Raw genomic sequence first — 19,747 nt, forward strand, 5'->3', positions numbered from 1 at the left:
GGGTTCTTCGTCTTCATCTACTGGTGTAGGGCCTCCCATAAATATCCCGATCTTCTTGATCAGATTGTCATTCTTCTCCACCAATACTTCAATTTCCTCTTTATAATCTTCACGTGTAGCCTTGAGTTCTTCCTCCAGTTCCTTGATTCTTGTCCTTGCCTTCTTCAGGTCTATCATGTCGGCGCACATCTGGTTCTCCTATCGTTGAATGTGCTGGTTTAACTCCTAGATAAAAGCTGCAACTGATCTATCCTTTCTGGTGCTGATCATCTCCGAGTGCTCATCTCGGCGCCCACAAATCTGGTAGATAGTATCCTTGAGATCATTGCGGTAGACTTCTCCAATGCGTCCCATGGCGATGTGAGCTACCATGCTCTTTCCTAGATTCCAAGTTGGTGCATCAAAAGAAAACTCTATGGGCTCAGTGACTGGCATGAACATCCTTCCTGGAACTTGAACTTGAATCATCCAGCGCTCTTCTTCAGGTAAAGTGGCGTTGTAGGTTCCGGTGAAGCTTGGTACTCCTATGTTTAGGTATCTAGTGACTTCCTTCAAGTGACGTCCAAAGGGTGTATCGTCATCCGGTTGCGTGAACTTGTTCCTTGCATCCGCCATCCTAAAAGTAGAAAAGATGATAGGTCAGAAGAGAAGAGAGTGAATAGTGATCTAGGTCTTTAGCTTAGTGGTCGTGTCCTACAGTCAGCGTGTGCTCTGATACCATCTCTGTAGCGACCAGACCTCAAACGGTCCAATTTCTGTGCTCCGGTGTCATCCCTGGATCAGTAATGCTGACACCACACGGTACTCGGAGGATTTATAACAGAGTAGCAATCACACATTTATTACATCGAGTGTCTCAATAGAGAACTTATTACAATAAATATGGCTTAAGGCCATCTAATAATGATAACAGCGGAAGGCTTGGAAGATAAGTGAGTCCATCAACTCCAACGGCATCACTGAGTATAGAACCACGACCTAAAAACTCATTAATCGTCGTCTAAAAAGTCTGCAACATTAACATTGCAGCCCGAAACGGGTCAGCACATGGAATATGCTGGCAAGGTAACACATAGAGTACTGGAATGAAACAACTATACTATATGCATATTTGGCTGGTGGAAAGCTCTATGGTTATAGTTTTGCGTAAAGCCAATTTTTCCCTACTTCAAAGGAATAAATTTTATTTAACTATCATGGTAGTTGTTAAACATTGAGAATGGTTGACACCATCCTCAATCCCAATTAAACATCATCATTAACAAAACCCAACAAAATTAATTTAGAGTAACATGTTGAGATTATCATGATAATCCAGGTACTAGATAGTCAAGATGTCCATAACCGGGGACACGGCTAACCATGGTTAGTTTAATACACTCTGCAGAGGTTTGCACACTTTTCCCCACAAGACTCGATCGACTCCGTTTGGTTTCTCGCACTACATGGTGTTTGAGAAGACGGATGACCGAGACATAGTCTTTTAGAAGCGCTAGCACCTTACGATCGGGTAGACCGTACCACCTATATCCCCTACCTCTGCTAGTCTACCACTGTAAGAGTTCGCACGACTTAATCAACTATGCTAGAGCCCATAATAGCTTGTGGCTGCACACGGAAGTTTCTAGTATGAATAATCTCATGATCCCTTTGAGCCTGGGTGGCGGTCCAAAAGAAAACAGGCAAATCCTGGATTACCCAGGTGCCTCAATCCACCCAGATGTGTGTTTAAGTTGCCACCTTAGATAAACCATTAATTAACAAACTCACATCTGTCATGAATATCACTCACCCAATCCACGTCTACTAGCATAGCATGGCATAATAGGCAAACGTAGAAGTAACTCCCAAGGGTTTGATAACATAACGGGTGATAGGTACTACCTCATCTACCTCCCATCCCACAATTTAGTTAGATCCTACTCATGCAATGTTTGAGGATTGATCTAATGCAATAAAACTGGGTAGTAGAAAAAGTATGATCAAAGTGTTACTTGCCTTGCTGATGATCCGCGAAACCTAGCGATTCGAAGTAACAGGCGGCGCACTCCGGGTATTCTATTGCAGACAAACAAACAAGCATACAATAAGCACTCATCTAATGCACAGGTAAAAGTCAAATAAGAGATCTAACCAAAAAGTTCAACTTAAGAACTCTGGTTTGCAAAAAGAATCAAATCGAACGAAGCAACGAAAGTCAAACGGCGAAAGAAAACAACTTCGTTCTACTAATCTGGATCTAAATAAAATTTTACAGTAGCAAAAACTTGTTTAAGTTGGTTAAACGGTTAGAGGGTTTCGAGACGAAACTCCAGGCGCTTGAATCGCCTGATTTCGATAAACGAGCGAAAAGTTATACTAAAACGAAAGTCGGATCGGAAATCGCGATCAGAAAAATCGCGGATTTAATCCGAGAAAAAGAAAAACGACGAACGTTCGCTAGAACGAACGAACGGACGAACGCTCTCTAAATAAATAAATCGGAAAAGCCTGTCGGGCCAGAGTCCCGGGCGGACACGGCCCGGTTAGGTCGGTTACCTTTTTTTAAATAGTTACGCACAGAAGAAAAATAGAAAGAAATACTAAATGGACTCAAAAAATCCCGAAATAAATTTTCCCGGGCTTCTAAAATCAAGCCGCACAAGGTGAACATTTATTTGGGGCCTAAATGCAATTTTGATAAACGCACATTTTTCCTAAATTCAAATAAAATAACGAAAAACTCCGAAATAAAATCTTATTTGATTTTATTATTAAATCCTCAATATTTCTTTATTTTGGGAAATTCATTTTATTCCCTCTCTCATATTTTTGTAATAGAAATAATTGATGATAAAATAATAAAAATCAAATGATCCTATTCTCAAAATTCGAGAAAACTCAAATATGAAAATAATGAATTCCCCAACTTTCTCCGTGGGTCCTTGAGTTGCGTAGAAATTTCTAGGATCAAACCAAAAGCAAAATAAAATATGATATGCAATGATGATCTAATGTATAACATTCCAAATTAAAAATTTGGGATGTTACAATTTTGTGTGGTGAAGCTGGAGCATAGCCAGACTATATGATTTTGTAGGGATAACTTTCTTTGGCCATGTTATTTTGAAAAGACATGATTGCTTTATTAGTAGGCTTGAATTATTATTGTTTTATGTTAAATGATAGACTATTGCTTTGAATAACTCGTATCTTAATATTCATGCCATGATTAGATATGTGATCAAGATTATGCTAGGTAGCATTCCACATCAACATTATCTTTTTTATCATTTACCTACTCAAGGACGAGCAGGAATTAAGCTTGGGGATGCTGATACGTCTTTGTCGTATCTATAATTTTTGATTGCTCCATGCCAATATTCTACAACTTTCATATACTTTTGGTAACTTTTTATACTATTTTTGGGACTAACATATAGATCTAGTGCAAAGTTCCAGTTCCTGTTTGTTGCATGGTTTTTGTTTCACAAAATATCCATATCAAACGGAGTCCAAACGGGATAAAAACTGACGGAGATTTTTTTGGAATATATATGATTTTGGGGAAGAAAAATCCACGCGAGACGATGCCCGAGGGGGCCACGAGGCAGGGGGTGCCCCCAGGGGGGCAGGCACGCCCCTGACCCTCGTGGCCACCCCGTAAGGCGGTTGATTCCCTTCTTTCGCCTCAAGAAAGCTAATATCCGGATAGAGATCGTGTTAAAATTTCAGCCCAATCGGAGTTACGTATCTCCGGGGATATAAGAAACGGTGAAAGGGTAGAATCTAAGAACGCAGAAACAGAGAGAGACAGAGAGACAGATCCAATCTCGGAGGGGCTCTCGCCCCTCCCACGCCATGAAGTCCATGGACCAGAGGGGAAACCCTTCTCCCATCTAGGGAGAAGGTCAAGGAAGAAGAATAAGGAGGGGGGCTCTCTCCCCCTCGCTTCCGGTGGCGCCGGAGTGCCACCGGGGGCCATCATCATCACCGCAATCTTCACCAACAACTTCACCACCATCATCACCAACTCTCCCCCCCTCTATGAAGTGGTGTAACCTCTCTCTTACCTGCTGTAATCTCTACTTAAACATGGTGCTCAACGCTATATATTATTTCCCAATGATGTATGACTATCCTATGATGTTTGAGTAGATCCGTTTTGTCCTATGGGTTATTTGATGATCAAGATTGGTTTGAGTTGCATGTTTTATTATTGGTGTTGTCCTATGGTGCTCTCCATGTCATGCAAGCATGAGGGATCCCCGCTGTAGGGTGTTGCAATACGTTCATGATTTGCTTATAGTGGGTTGCGTGAGTGACTGAAACACAAATCCGAGTAAGGGAGTTGTTGCGTATGGGATAAAGAGGACTTGGTACTTTAATGCTATGGTTGGGTTTTACCTTAAAGATCTTTAGTAGTTGCAGATGCTTGCTAGAGTTCCAATCATAAGTGCATATGATCCAAGTAGAGAAAGTATGTTAGCTTATGCCTCTCCCTCATATAAAATTGCAATAATGATTACCGGTCTAGTTATCGATTGCCTAGGGACAAATAACTTCCTTGTAACAAAAAGCTCTTTACTAAAACTAAGTTAGTTGTGTCTTTATCTAAACAACCCAACTTTTTATTTATGCGTTCTTTATTATCTTGCAACCCTAACCAACAACACCTACTAAGTACTTCTAATTTCATACTTGTTCTAGGTAAAGAGAACGTCAAGCTTGCGTAGAGTTGTATCGGTGGTCGATAGAACTTGAGGGAATATTTGTTCTGTCTTTAGCTCCTCGTTGGGTTCGAAACTCTTACTTATCGAAAAATGTTGCGATCCCCTATACTTGTGGGTTATCAGTGGTGGCGGAGGTTCCGGATTCTGACGCATTGGAGGAGCCATCCTGAAGAGGTTGACATCCGTTAGCATCTTGAAAGACATATATTCAAGCTGAATCAATGGATCGAAATTGCAACATGTAGCCTTAACATTCGAACAAAAATGAACGAATGAATTCCAAAGTAAATCATCACAGTTCCATAAGTTGAGAAGCCACTTAGATAGAGATAGATGAATAAAGCAACAAGGTACGGACATGAACAAATAATTGGTAAGGATTACCCAATCACAAACCAAATATCTGCGGGAAGAAATACTAGAGCTACAAGAATTCCCACCTATGAACTCCAGAAACTTTCTGGTTATGCAATCAGGTGTTGGGGATACAGGGGAAGCATAATATCTCACCCAAAACTAGCAAATCCTAGATCCACCTGTGTTGGGACTATAGCTACCAGGTATGACCCGCCCAGGAGGGGTCGGGTCAACCCGAATGGCGGGTTACAATAGAAGCCTAGTAATATTCAAGGTGATAGTTTATTAAGACTTGTAGAAGGCCTAAGCCCAGAGGCGGCTTAAGGCCCAATATTGTAAACTGTCGTATGTAAAGAAAGACTTGTAAAGAAAGGCGTATAAAAGAAGTCACCGAGCCGGACACATTTTATGAGCCGGCCGGGACTCTGTAGGCCGCCAGGCATCAACCCATGTATATAAGGGGATGACCCGGCGGTGGCTGAGGACAAGAAACAAGAGATCGATAGCCAAGCTAGTGCATTCGCTCCTTGGTCATCGAAACCTAGAAATACAACATCAACTGGACTAGGCCTTACCTTCACCGGAAGGGGCTGAACCAGTATAAACCTCTTGTGTCCTTTGTCCCGGTTAACCCCTTTAAGCTTCCTAGTTGTGATGGCCCTACGACTAACTCCTTTCGCTAGGACATCTGCCGTGACAATTCCACGACAGTTGGCACCCACCGTGGGGCCAGCGCACGGTGGATTTGAGTTCTTGAAGGGCAACTTCAAAGGGCTCAAGGGATACACTGTGGGCCGGATGACCAAGAGTCGTCGCGGCAAGCTCTACATCGACGATGAAGGCTGGGTCCCCGAGGCCGGCTCAATTGAGTATGGATACCGGGTCCCCTTTGGCGGAATCCATGTCTTCATCGGCCGGATCGGTGAGCCAGGCCCTGAGCCGGACGTCTGCACCAACCTCATTGAGAGGGCTCAGCGCGCAAGATCCGCCCAGACTCAACCTCCCGTGAGGCATGCCTTCGTGAGTTGCATCCATGGAGGTGAATTCTCTGAAGGATCAGTGGATGGTGGAGAGACGGCCATCTGTTCTGACGGCGAGTCATCCTCAGGAGAGATAGACTCTTTGTATCGGCTACAAGATGGCGTGCTTGGGGGCTGTTCCGATGGCAGCAGTATTCCAGACCTCTCTGAGCCGCCGAATCGAGCCGGAGTTTTCATGGATGGCACTCAACCCGGGCAGAACTCTACGGCTGCGGCAGCAATAAACATCGGGTCGGCAGCAGCCGGGTCAGGAGACCCCGCGCGCCCCCAGCTCAGTTGCTAATGGACCTCATGGATAAGTTGACGCTCTGTTGACTGCTGTAGTGGAGCCGGCGGATAAGGCTCAGCATGACGCGGAGGTGGCACGACTATGCGAAGAGATGGCACATGCCAAGGAAAATTTAGCAGCAGAAGAGGTCAGGATGGCCGCGGAGCGGGCGTCTTTGGATGCTCATGCTCAACAGCTTCAAGCGGAGACTTTCCGGCTCTCGGTGGATCTGAATGCGTCAAATGAGGTCATGAGGAGAAGGCACCAGAAAACTTAGTCATGTCTGCCTCTGACATACGACCCTAGGAATCTCTTCCACACCCCCGGGGATGGTCCAAGTAACCCGCCGGAGGCAAACCGGATCACGACACCCGGGGCCGGGGCGCCGGTTCAACCGCGGGCCATGGAGCCACCCCGTATGAATACTTCTCCGCCTCATTAAACACCAATACCACCGGGTCACTTTTATAACCCTTTGGAGAATCTCATCGCTGCGTCGGCTCGTTTGGCGGCTCTCCCGATGGAAGGCGACTCTCCGACAGCGATTGAAACACGAAGGGTGAGAGAACTTCTTCAGACGGCTCTGGCACAGTAGGATGCGTACTCTTACAGTCGAGACAGAATCCATTCAACCCCACACCCGAGCCGGAGCCCGAGCTATAGCAGGCATATGGACTCAGCTGCTATGTCGAGCAATGCTCAACGCCGTAACCAACCGCGCAGGCATGAGCCGGCGCAGGGTGGAGCCCTTAACTTGGCGGATCAGGAGAGAATCCGTCAAGAGGCTAAGTGGGCAGTTCAACTGGCAGCTGAGCAGGCGGCTCATCAGGCTTTTCCGATTTATCTAGCAACCTCTGTTGAGGCAGGAGTGGCCACAAGAACAGGAGGTGTCCCTTGCCTGGTGCCGGCTCTATGTAATGAGCGCTTGCCCAAGGAATTTAAAGGGCCTTGTAAGGTGCCTAATTACACGGCCAACTTGCAGCCTGGGGCATGGATTGAAAGTTATGAGATGGTGATGGAGCTATTGGAGGTCAGCGATGCAGCAATGGCTACGTATTTCACTATGATGTTGGATGGAACATCTCTCACTTGGTTGAAAGGGATGCCACCCAATTCCATCGGCTCATGGGCGGAGTTAAAAGCTTGGTTCATTCAGAACTTCAAGGACACATGTAAACAACCTATGTCAATCGTGGACCTGACTAATTGTAAGCAAGAGGAAGGTGAGTCCACGACCCATTGGGTGCGCCGAGTCAAGGAGATAATACATTCATCTGATAAGATGGATGCCGGCTTTGCGGTCTTAATGTTGGAGAAAATTGCCATTTTGAACCTTTGAAACAGAAGCTGGGGCGGCTCAAGCGTGATTGTAATGACATGGGCCAGTTGATGGCGGCCCTGGTAAAATATGTTGATTCTGACAGTACCAAGGATCTCGCATTGGATGAAGAGAAGACAGGGAAGGGAAAGGAGAACGGCAACGGCAAGGGTCATCAGCATAACCCGGCGAATCAAGGAGGTAATAAACGTAAGGCTGACGAGTTTGTGGCTAACACCAATGCATAGGGCAACAACCAACGGCGCAAGGGTAGGCCACCTCCTCGGTCAGGCAGGTCTGGTCCCACGCTCAAGCAACTACTGAAGGAACCTTGTCCAAGACACGGCACCCGGGAGAAGCCAGCTACCCATCTGTGGAAGGACTGTATGATCATGAAGGCATTTAAAAATTCCAACATGTTTGATGGTAGCCATGGACCTGGCAGCGGTTCACGCGGAGGTGGCTTTCATGGCCCGGGCGCCGGTTCAGGCGGAGGCGGTTTTCATGGTCAGGGCCATCCGGGTAACCAGGGTGGTTATAATTAGCAACCCGGCCAAAGTAATGATCAGCAACAGCAGGAACAGTCCGGGTATCAGAGTAACCCAAAACAGTTGAATAGTGGGCAGTACCACGTATTTACCACTAGTTTATGCAAGAATGACCAGAAGCTTCATAAGAGGGCTGTCAACGCTGTTGAGCCGGCGATTCCACGTTATTTGAGGTGGTCAGAACATCCTATTGTGTGGAGTAGGGAAGATCACCCTCCCCGGGTTGATAATCCGGGTCACTTGGCCTTGGTGGTGGCACCTCAGGTTGGTGGATATAAGTTCACTAAGGTGCTCATGGACGGAGGCAGTAGCATCAACATCCTCTATTATGAGACGTTTCGTCGGATGGGGTTGACTGATAAGAGTCTTAAACAATCCAACACTGTTTTTCATGGTGTTGTGCCTGGTAAGTCGGCATACCCAGTTGGTAAGATTGAACTAGAAGTAGCCCTTGGGGATGAATATGATTCCAGGGTAGAGAAGTTAACTTTTGAGGTGGTTAAGATCAAAAGCCCATATCATGCTCTGTTTGGACGGCCGGCTTATGCCCAGTTCATGGCTCGGCCTTGTTATGTGTATCTGCAGCTCAAGATGTCGGGTTATAAAGGCACCATCACAGTACATGGAAGCCAGAAAATAGCCCTGGAATGTGAAGAAGGTGATGCCGCTTATGCTGAGTATGTTTGTGTGACAGAGGAGTTAAAGTTCTATAAAGATAATGTTGACCCGGCAGACATGACGTCTTTGAAGAAGCCAACTACGGAGCATGAACCGGTGTTGAAATTCAAGTCAGCTGATGACACCAAGATGGTTGATTTTGTGCCTGGCGACTCATCCAAACAGTTCATCATCAGTGCCAACTTGGATCCAAAATAGGAAAGCGCGCTCATCGAGTTCATCCGTGAGAACCGGGACATCTTTGCATGGAAACCTTCTGACATGCCGGGTGTCCCGAGAGAACTCGCTGAGCACACTCTTAATATTGATCCGAAGTTTAAGCCGGTCAGGCAGTTTCTTTGACGGTTTAACGAGGAAAGACGCAAGGCCATTGGAGAAGAGGTGGCCCGGCTCTTGGCGGTCGGGTTCATTGTTGAAGTTTTTCACCCAGAGTGGTTGGCCAACCCGGTGCTTATACTCAAGAAGAATGGCACCTGGCGTATGTGTGTGGATTACACCAATTTGAACAAGGCTTGTCCGGCCAATCCTTTTGCTCTCCCTCATATTGATCAGATCATTGATGCTATGGCGGGTTGCGAGCGTTTGAGTTTTTTGGATGCATATTCAGGTTATTACCAGATCAAGATGGCAGTTAAGGACCAGGAGAAGACGGCTTTCATCACTCCGTTTGGAGCCTTCTGCTATGTGCCTATGCCTTTTGGACTGAAAAGTGCCCAGGCGACTTATCAACGATGTGTACAGAATTGTCTTCACAATTAGACAGGGCGTAACGTTCATGCTTACGTGGATGACATAGTGGTGAAATCTAGAGAGAAGGAAACCTTGGTAACTGATCTGAAGGAGACCTTTGATAACCTCCGGGTCTACAAGATGATGCTTAACCCGGCCGAATGTGTTTTTGGAGTCCCAGCTGGCAAACTTTTGGGTTTTTTGGTATCTAACAAAGGTATTGAGGCTAATCCGGAGAAAATTAAGGCAATTACATCTCTGGCCAAACCGGTGTGTATCAATGACGTTTGGCGGGTCGCATCGCTGCCTTAAGCCGGTTCATAAGCCGGTTAGGGGAGAAGGCGATGCCTTTGTATCAAATGATGAAAAAGGCGGATGACTTTGTCTGGAGTGACGCTGCTAACTCTGCTTTTGAGGATCTGAAGAAACAGCTCGCTGAGCCACCGGTTCTTGCTGCTCCGATTGAGAAAGAGCCGTTGTTGTTATATGTAGTTGCTATCTCACGTGCTGTCAGTGTGGCCATTGTTATGGAGCGCAAGGAGGCTGGCAAGGAACATCCGGTCCAACAGCCGGTTTACTACGTTAGTGAGGTGCTCGTTGAATCTAAACAAAGATATCCACATTGGCAGAAGCTCGTTTATGGGGTGTTCATGGCAAGCCAGAAGCTCAAACATTACTTTCAGGGTCACCCAATCACTGTGGTTAGCTCGGCTCCTCTAGGAGACATCATTCAAAATAGAGAAGCCACAGGACGAGTCGCCAAGTGGGCTATTGAACTTGGGTCTCATGGTTTTAAGTATATGCCACGTACTGCGATCAAATCTCAAGCGCTGGTTGACTTCATTAATGACTGGACAGAGTTGTAGATGCCAGAGGAGAAACCAGACAACACATATTGGACGATTCATTTTGATGGGTCCAGATAGTTGGAAGGCTCGGGGGCTGGAGTTGTTTTAACTTCTCCTCGAGGGGACAAGTTTTGTTATGTGTTGCGGTTAATGTTTCCTTGTACTAACAACGCAGCAGAATATGAAGCCTTGCTCCATGGTCTTCGAATGGCCAAAGAGATGAGTCTGAGCCGGGTCTGGTGCCTCAGCAATTTAGATTTGGTGGCTCAACAGGTGTCAGGAAAGTGGGATTCCAAGGATCCTCTCATGGCGTCTTATCGCCGCGAGGTCGACGCTGTTGCGGGGCATTTTAAGGGTTATCAAGTGGAACACATTGACCGTAGAAAGGACGAAGCGGCTGATGCCTTAAGCCGGTTGGGATCTTAGCGTAAGCCGGTACCACCTAATACCTTTTTGGATGTTTTAAATAACCCATCTGTTAAATTGCCTACCGAGGAAGATTTGTCCATTCCTGACCCGGAGGCACAGTTAGTGGCGGCTATTCATGTTATTCCAGATTGGACAGTACCGTTCCTGGCTTACATGACCCAGGGCGAGTTGCCCGAGGATGAGACCCTGGCCCGACAGATAACCTGACGATCCAAGTCAATGATGATTTCTGACGGAGAGTTGTATCATCGCAGCGTCACTGGAGCGTTTCAGCGTTGTGTTTCTCCTGAAGAAGGTCAAGAAATACTTCATGAGATCTGTCGTGGGTTTGTCACGGCAGATGTCCTCGTGAAAGGACTTAGTCGTGGAGCCATCGCAATGGTTTAGCTTAAAGGGGTTAAACCGGACAAGGGGACACGGGAGTTTATACTAGTTCGGCCCCTTCGATGATTGGTATTGCTAGGGTTTCGAAGGCCAGGGAGCGAATCCGCTTTGTCTGGCTCTCGAGTTGTTGTTGTCTGTTCCTAAACCGCGGTCGGGTCGTCCCTTTATATACATAGGTTGACGCCCGCCGGGCTACAGAGTCCCGAAGCCGGTTTATAAACATATCCGGTTCGGCCTCTCTCTTTCTATCTTACTATAAAAGTTACATGACTAGGCCGGTTTACATTTACAGACTGTAACCCGCCTTTAGTCCCTCCGTAAAGCGCCATCATCTTTACATCTTCATGGGCTTCTAATGTTCAAAGAGTCAACCCGGCTACATAAGGCCGGTTTACCTCCAGTAGTAATATCCCCAACATTAGGCCCCAGATTGGTTTGAACTTGTTCATGTCAATCTTCCACACTTTAGAAAAAATCTTCTCTCTTATCTTCATTTTTGATCTTGTAAACCGCCGTGACGTCATACTTCAAAATTATGATAAACCGTCCTGACGTCATCCATCCGTTGATGTCAGAGATTTCCTTCATTTAATATATATCCAGTCATCGAGGCAACACCTTTATTAACTTATCCATTTTTTGGGCTCCTCGATTCCCATACTTGCCATTTTTCACTTTGCCTTATATATAGGACCGAGGGGTCATTTTCACCGTTTCCCCCCGTGCCTCTTCGCGTCGTCTTCCTCATGCCGCTCAGCTTCTGGAACTCCGCCACCACCATCGACCGTCGTCTCTGCTTCGACCTTGGCCGCTGCATCGCCCTGAACGCACCAGAAAACTGCGGCGCCCTTCCGCTTCCTCACTAGTTCCGGTAAGTTCTCTGCTTTTTTCACCATAGATCTGTTCTAGGGTTTCAACATTCTTCGCAGTTCTTCCGAAGTTCATCAATACTATTCTTCCATGTTCTTCCTTTAATAGATGGACACTTCATGCTTGATGCATCTCTTGCCATAGCTTACCTACCATGGTCATCACAAATCCTTATGCGCAAAGAACTGATCTAGTCTGTCAAAAATTGCTTCAGTTCTGTACCCCTTCAAGATCCAATTATTTTTGCTTTTCTGTCTTATCTTTAGATCTGAAAGTTTTATACATCACTGTGAGATCTATTTTTATGTTCCTGTGAGATCTGTTTCTCCTCGCACCAATATAAGCGGTTTAACATTGTATAAACAGTCTATGCCATTAGCCCTCTGATAAACCGGAAAAGCATGTTACCTTCATAATAATGCTCCGGTTTAACAGTATCTGATCAATCCTACGCTAGCATTACCTTTATTTCTCATTATACTAGTCTCTGGGTTGTACCATTTATCATATCAGTATGTTTCTTACTCCCTTGTCTCTTGTGTATAATCATGCGTAATTTATAAACCGGCCTTTCATTTTCAGTTTGTTCGCTTTGCAATGGCCAAACAATTCACTGCCTGAACTGGGCTCATTCCCGGGTTACTAAGGATCAATTGAATTGAATGAGATGGTTAGCATCGGCTCTCTGCCTAAGAAAATTGTGATCAAATGGTGAGTTCGAGGAACAGAGAATCCTCCAACCCCAAGACAAGGCGAGGTGGTAATCTTTGTTGACCATATAGGCCGTGGTTTCAAACCGCTGGGGTCAAAATTTTATCGAGATGTACTTGCCAGCTTCCAACTGCATCCACAAGATATTGGTCCCAACTCAGTCTCCAACTTATGTAATTTCCAAGTCTTCTGTGAAGCCTATTTACAAGAAGAACCAACTGCAGAGTTGTTCCGGGATTTCTTTCACTTAAACCGGCGCACAGAGTTTGTGAATGGCCTGAACACAGAGCTTGGTGGTGTCTCGATTCAAAAGCGGAAAGAAGTGGAATTTCCTCATGCCAAACACCATAGCCATCCAAAGGAATGGGACCAAACATGGTTCTTTGCAGAGACACTTCGCCTGAGGATGAAAATCCCCTCCCCGGCTTCCGTGATCATAGATTATCCAATACTCACCCAATGCCACAATGCCTGAGCTCTTCAGAAAGGGAAAAATAAGCTCCTCAAATCGCCAAGCTCCAGACCTTTATGGCAAATGGTTTAACAGGCGTGGATTTTGTGCGCTGTTGGATATCCTGGAGTATCTTGCCGCTAAGCCGGCGTCCCGGTTTAATGTGCGAATATACCAGCGAAGTTGACGATCCTCAACGCCACTGCAATATCCAATTATCTGAGGAAGAAGTTACCAAAGGTGTAAAGAAAATTCTGAATGAATCGGAACTGGTCTGTAGTCAAACCAGTCTGAGTCCCTTCTACACCAAGAACAAACCGCCTGCTGTAAGCATTGCACTTCCTCTTCATCTCTAATATCTTTGACTTATACAAACTGTAACCCTTCTTCCTTATATATATAGGGTGATGACCATTTCTGGAAATGGAAATCCATAGAGAAAGCGGTAAAGCCAACTGGAGATAAAGTGGTCAAACCAACCCGCCCGAAGACCAAAGCCGTAAAACGGATGTCAAAGCGGAAAATGGCTGACCGGATTAATATGGAACTTGATGATGATACTGATGACCCAGAAGTTGAGGTAGAACTTTACTCACTTGGCTCTCTTTTTATGCATCTTGTTAACAATGATCTTCCTCAGGAGGAGGCAGAAGCTAGTCAGGCTGAGGACGTAGAGGTAATTACCCTTTCCTCCGGTTCGGACTCTATGCCAACACAAAAAACTCGCCAAACAATCCGGAAAGTAAGCTTTTCTCATCCTCTTGCTCACTTGGATCCAACATTTATTTTGAAGACTCAACAACATGAAGCTCGCCGGACAACCCGGCACATTGGCCAACAGGTCACCTCTGCCAGTTTACCTGATACTCCGGTTCGGAAATGCCGGTCTGAGGTCTCTCCTACTTCTGACCATTCTTATCCCAAGGCAGGTTATTTCAGATAGCCTCTTAATCCGTCCGATTTAAATTATCAGGTGACACCTCCTTCCTCTTCTGGTGAATCGGCGGCAACTCAACTCCCCCCTTTGAAAATTGTGGCTGGGTGAGTTATGAAAAACCTTTCCTTTCAATGCGCCCTACATCTTTTGAACAGGATGTTAACCCCTTTTTTATTCTGTTTGCGGGGCCAAAGCCAGACCCAGCAAGAAAGCGCGGGTCACCAATCCGCCAGAAAACCCTGTTGCCGAAGAAGAAGAACCAAGAGGCGAACCGGAGCAGACTGGTGAACCGGAAGGCCTCCATCCTGAAACAACTTTTGATGATCCGCCCCTTGACGGCCAACATACTAACGAACCAACAGATGCCGAGCCTGCCGCCCCTGATACTGAACCGGCAAAACCAAACCGGGCTAATCCAATGAAAGACACTGAAATTCCATCATCATCCACCAAAAATCCTGAAGGCCAAGGTGATGATGTACAAAACATACCTCATTGATTGACCAAACGTGTATACAGCAAAGGTGTTTAACACCAACCCGATACATTTGGTAATTTCATCTTCATAATGCCGGTCTATCTAAACCGGACCAGTATAAACACCGGATTTTCTTTATAACACTGGTGATTTAATCAAACCAGACCGAGTCAATGACCACCGGTTTATAATTGATCATGTGCCAACAACTGGTGGTTGGAAAGCAAGCCGGGTCAAGGACGTCGGTTTATCAAAAAATACTTATGATTGTCAACAAACAAAATTCAAATAGGAAAATATGCGAGGCTTTTTACGAGCTGCCAGGCTCCAAATCGAGGCTTTTCATGGGCTGCCAGGCCTCTGAGTTAAACCATTTAACAAAGCCTTTTAAGATGGACCTCCAACTAACCAATCATCGTTTTAACTGTGACAAGTTCAGGGTCTGTGAAAGATTGACTTGTCACACGTTCAATGGGTCATGCCAGGATTACCTGGATAGGAGTGGCTTACTTGATGAAGGCAGGTTAACCCGGGGTTTTAGGTAATACACCAGGCTTCCAAGCCGTGGCTTGATAGCCAATTACGAGGGTCCTTTCAAACTCTTTGTTGTTTTGCAAAAAAGAGCCCCCAAGTAACTTTGTGAGCGATGCTCAGCATGTGCCTATGTTTGAGTTTGTACTGTGTACCATACTCTCTTTGGATCCACAAATTTTTTTCCTTGTGTGGCTGAAACGCCTATCAAGAGGTGTAGCTATGGTTCAAACATGACCAAGCCCCCTAGTGATTTTCTTTATCTTTATGCAACTGCTAAAGCCGGTTTAACAAAGACTCCGCTTTGACCGTTAACTTGGAAAAGCACACATATGATATAAGAAAGAACAGATACCCCGCTTATAACGGAGGCTCCGATTTATTATATGGTATATACACTGTCATAAATATGTACAGGTGAAGAGCCTATAGCTTCAAGTATAGTAAGGCCGAAGGAGAGCTATGTTCCACGGCCTCTTTGTCTCCTCCTCCGATTGACGTGAGTCTTCATGCTCTCGAACTCAATGAGGTAGTAGGATCCGTTGTGTAGATTTTTGCTGACCACAAAGGGTCCTTCCCAAGGGGGGGATAACTTGTGCATATTAGTCTGGTCTTGGATGAGCCGAAGCACCAAATCACCTTCTTGAAAGGTTCTAGTTTTAACCCGGCGGCTGTGATAACGTCGGAGATCTTGTTGATAAATCGCCGAACGTGCTGCTGCAAGATCCCGCTCTTCATCCAACAGGTCCAGAGAATCCTGACGTGCTTTCTCATTATCAGCTTCAACATAAGCTGCCACACGGGGCGAATCGTGACAGATGTCACTAGGAAGAACTGCCTCCGCTCCATAAACCATGAAGAAAGGCGTGTAACCCGTAGACCTATTGGATGTGGTGTTGATGCTCCATAACACAGAAGGTAGCTCCTCGACCCAACAACCCGGCGTCCGCTTTAAGGGAACCATAAGCCTTGGTTTGATACCCCGTAGAATTTCTTGATTTGCCCTTTCCGCTTGACCATTAGAATGGGGGTGAGCCACTGATGCTAGATCAAGCCGGATGTGCTCACGTTGACAGAATTCTTCCATCTCTCCTTTTGGTAAGTTAGTACCATTATCTGTTATAATGCTATGTGGAAAGCCAAACCGGAATATCACCTTTTTGATGAATTGAACCGCCGTGGCTGCATCACACTTGCTGACTGGCTCTGCCTCTACCCATTTAGTGAATTTATCAACTGCTACTAACAGGTGGGTCTTCTTGTCCTTGGAGCGCTTGAAGGGTCCAACCATATCCAGCCCCCAAGTTGCAAACGGCCACGTAATTGGAATCATCCACAACTCTTGAGCCGGAACGTGCGCACGGCGGGCAAACTTTTGACATCCATTACATCTTTTGACTAAATCCTCCGCATCAGCATGCGTCGTCAACCAGTAAAAACCATGACGAAAAGCTTTAGCAACCAACGACTTTGAACCGGCATGGTGACCGCAATCCCCTTCATGAATTTCTTGCAAAATCTCACAACCTTCTTGAGGAGAAACACATCGCTGAATTGCTCCTGAAACACTGTAACGATATAACTCCCCGTTGAGTATGGTCATGGACTTGGAACGCCGGATTATCTGTCGAGCTAACATTTCCTCAGCTGGTAACTCGCCCCGGTTCATGTAATGCACATATGGGATCGTCCAATCCGGTATGGCATGCAGAGCTGCCACCAACTGAGCCTCTGGATCAGGAATAGCCAAATCTTCTTCGGTTGGTATTTTGTGCAATACATCAAGAAAGACATTGGGCGGAACCGGTTTACGTTGGGCACCAAGACGACTTAAAGCATCCGCCGCTTCATTCTTCCGCCGGTCTATATGGTCCACCTGATAACCTTTAAAGTGACCAGCCACTGCGTCCACCTCTTGCCGATATGCAGCCATGAGTGGGTCCTTAGAATCCCAAGTGCCAGACACTTGCTGAGCCACTAGATCTGAATCACCGAAGCACTTAACCCGGCTCAAATTCATCTCTTTAGCCATCTGAAGACCGTGGAGTAAAGCCTCATATTCAGCTGCATTGTTAGTACAAGGGAACATTAAACGGAGGACATAACAAAACTTATCACCTCGTGGGGAAGTTAATACGACTCCAGCCCCTGAACCCTCTAACTATCTGGACCCATCAAAATGAATAGTCCAATATGTATTATCAGGTTTCTCCTCAGGTGCCTGTAACTCCGTCCAATCGTTGATGAAATCTACGAGTGCCCTGGGACTTGATCGCCGTGCGGGGTATATATTTGAGCCCGTGAGGTCCAATCTCAATGGCCCACTTGGCAATCCGGCCAGTTGCCTCTCTGTTTTGAATGATGTCGCCTAGAGGAGCTGAACTGACCACTGTGATAGGATGGCCCTGAAAATAGTGTTTGAGCTTCCGGCTTGCCATAAACACCCCATACACCAATTTCTGCCAATGTGGATACCTCTACTTTGACTCAATGAGCACCTCACTGATATAATAAACTGGCCGTTGAACCGCATACTCTTTGCCAGGCTCCTTGCGCTCTACCACAATGGTTACGCTGATAGCCCGGGCATTAGCAGCCACATATAGTAATAATGGCTCTTTATCGATCGGTGCTGCCAGCACGGGCGGTTCCACTAGCTGCCTCTTCTGATCTTGAAATGCCTTATCAGCTGCCTCACTCCAGACAAAGTTATCCGTTTTCTTGAGCATCTAATATAAGGGGATGGCCTTCTCTCCAAGGCGGCTGATAAACCGGCTCAAGGCTGTAATCCGGCCGGCCAGACGTTGCACATCGTTAATACACGCCGGTTTAGCCAAGGACGTAATTGCTGCAATCTTTTCCGGATTAGCCTCAATGCCTCTGTTTGAAACCAGAAAGCCTAAGAGCTTGCCTGCTGGGACACCGAAAACACACTTCTCCGGATTGAGCATCATCTTATAAACCCGGAGATTGTCAAAGGTTTCCCGTAGATCATCTATCAACGTCCCCTCCTTTCTGGATTTGACCACAATATCATCTACATACGCATGAACATTGCGCCCAATTTGCTTATGAAGGCAATTCTGAACACATCGCTGGTAAGTTGCCTGGGCACTCTTGAGTCCAAAGGGCATGGAAACATAGCAGAAGGCTCCAAAGGGAGTTATAAAGGCTGTCTTCTCCTGGTCCTTAACTGCCATTTTGATCTGATGATAACCAGAGTAAGCATCCAAAAAACACAAACGGTCACAACCCGCCGTAGCATCAATTATCTGATCAATGCGAGGGAGAGCAAAGGGGTCTGCAGGGCAAGCCTTGTTTAAATCTGTGTAGTCCACACACATGCGCCAAGTGTCGTTTTTCTTAAGAACCAGCACCGGATTGGCTAACCACTCTGGATGAAAAACTTCAACAATAAACCCAGCAGCCAACAAACGGGCTACCTCTTCACCTATAGCCTTGCGTCTTTCCTCATTGAAACGGCGGAGGAACTGTCGGACCGGTTTGAATTTAGGATCAATGTTGAGTGTGTGCTCAGCGAGTTCTCTCGGTACACCTGGCATGTCAGAAGGTTTCCATGCAAAGATGTCCCGATTCTCACGGATGAACTCGATGAGCGCGCTTTCCTATTTGGGATCCAGGTTAGCGCTGATGCTGAACTGTTTGGATGAATCGCCAGGGACAAAGTCAACCATCTTAGTGTCTGTAGCTGATTTGAACTTCAATGCTGGATCATGTTCCGTAGTTGGCTTTTTTAAGGAGGTCATGTCTGCCGGATCAACTTGCTCCTTATAGAATTTTAACTCCTCCGTGGCACAAACTGACTCAGCATAAGCCGCATCGCCTTCTTCACACTCCAAAGCAATCTTTCTACTTCCATGTACTGTGATAGTCCCCTTATGACCTGGCATTTTAAGCTGTAGGTAAACATAACATGGCCTTGCCATAAACTTAGCATAAACCGGCCGCCCAAACAAGGCGTGGTACGGACTTTTGATTTTCACCACCTCAAATGTCAATGTTTCTGACCTTGAATCGTAGCCATCTCCAAAAGCTACCTCCAAAGCTATCTTACCAACAGGATATGCAGACTTACCAGGCACCACACCATGAAATACCGTATTCGACGGTTTAAGATCCTTATCTGTCAACCCCATACGGCGGAATGTATCATAATACAAAATATTGATACTACTTCCCCCCTCCGTGAGCACTTTAGTGAACCTGTATCCCCCAACTTGAGGGGCTACCACTAAGGCCAAATGACCTGGATTATCAACCTGGGGTGGGTGATCCTCTCTGCTCCACAAAATAGGTTGCTCCGACCAGCGTAAATACTGAAGTACTGCCGGCTCAACAGAGTTGACTGCCCTTTTGTGAAGCTTCTGATCACGTTTGCACAAACTAGTAGTGAAGACATGATATTGCCCGCTATTCAGCTGTTTGGGATTGCTCTGA

Source organism: Triticum aestivum, chromosome 2A, assembly GCF_018294505.1.
Source record: "Triticum aestivum cultivar Chinese Spring chromosome 2A, IWGSC CS RefSeq v2.1, whole genome shotgun sequence".
NCBI classification, from domain to species: Eukaryota; Viridiplantae; Streptophyta; class Magnoliopsida; order Poales; family Poaceae; genus Triticum; species Triticum aestivum.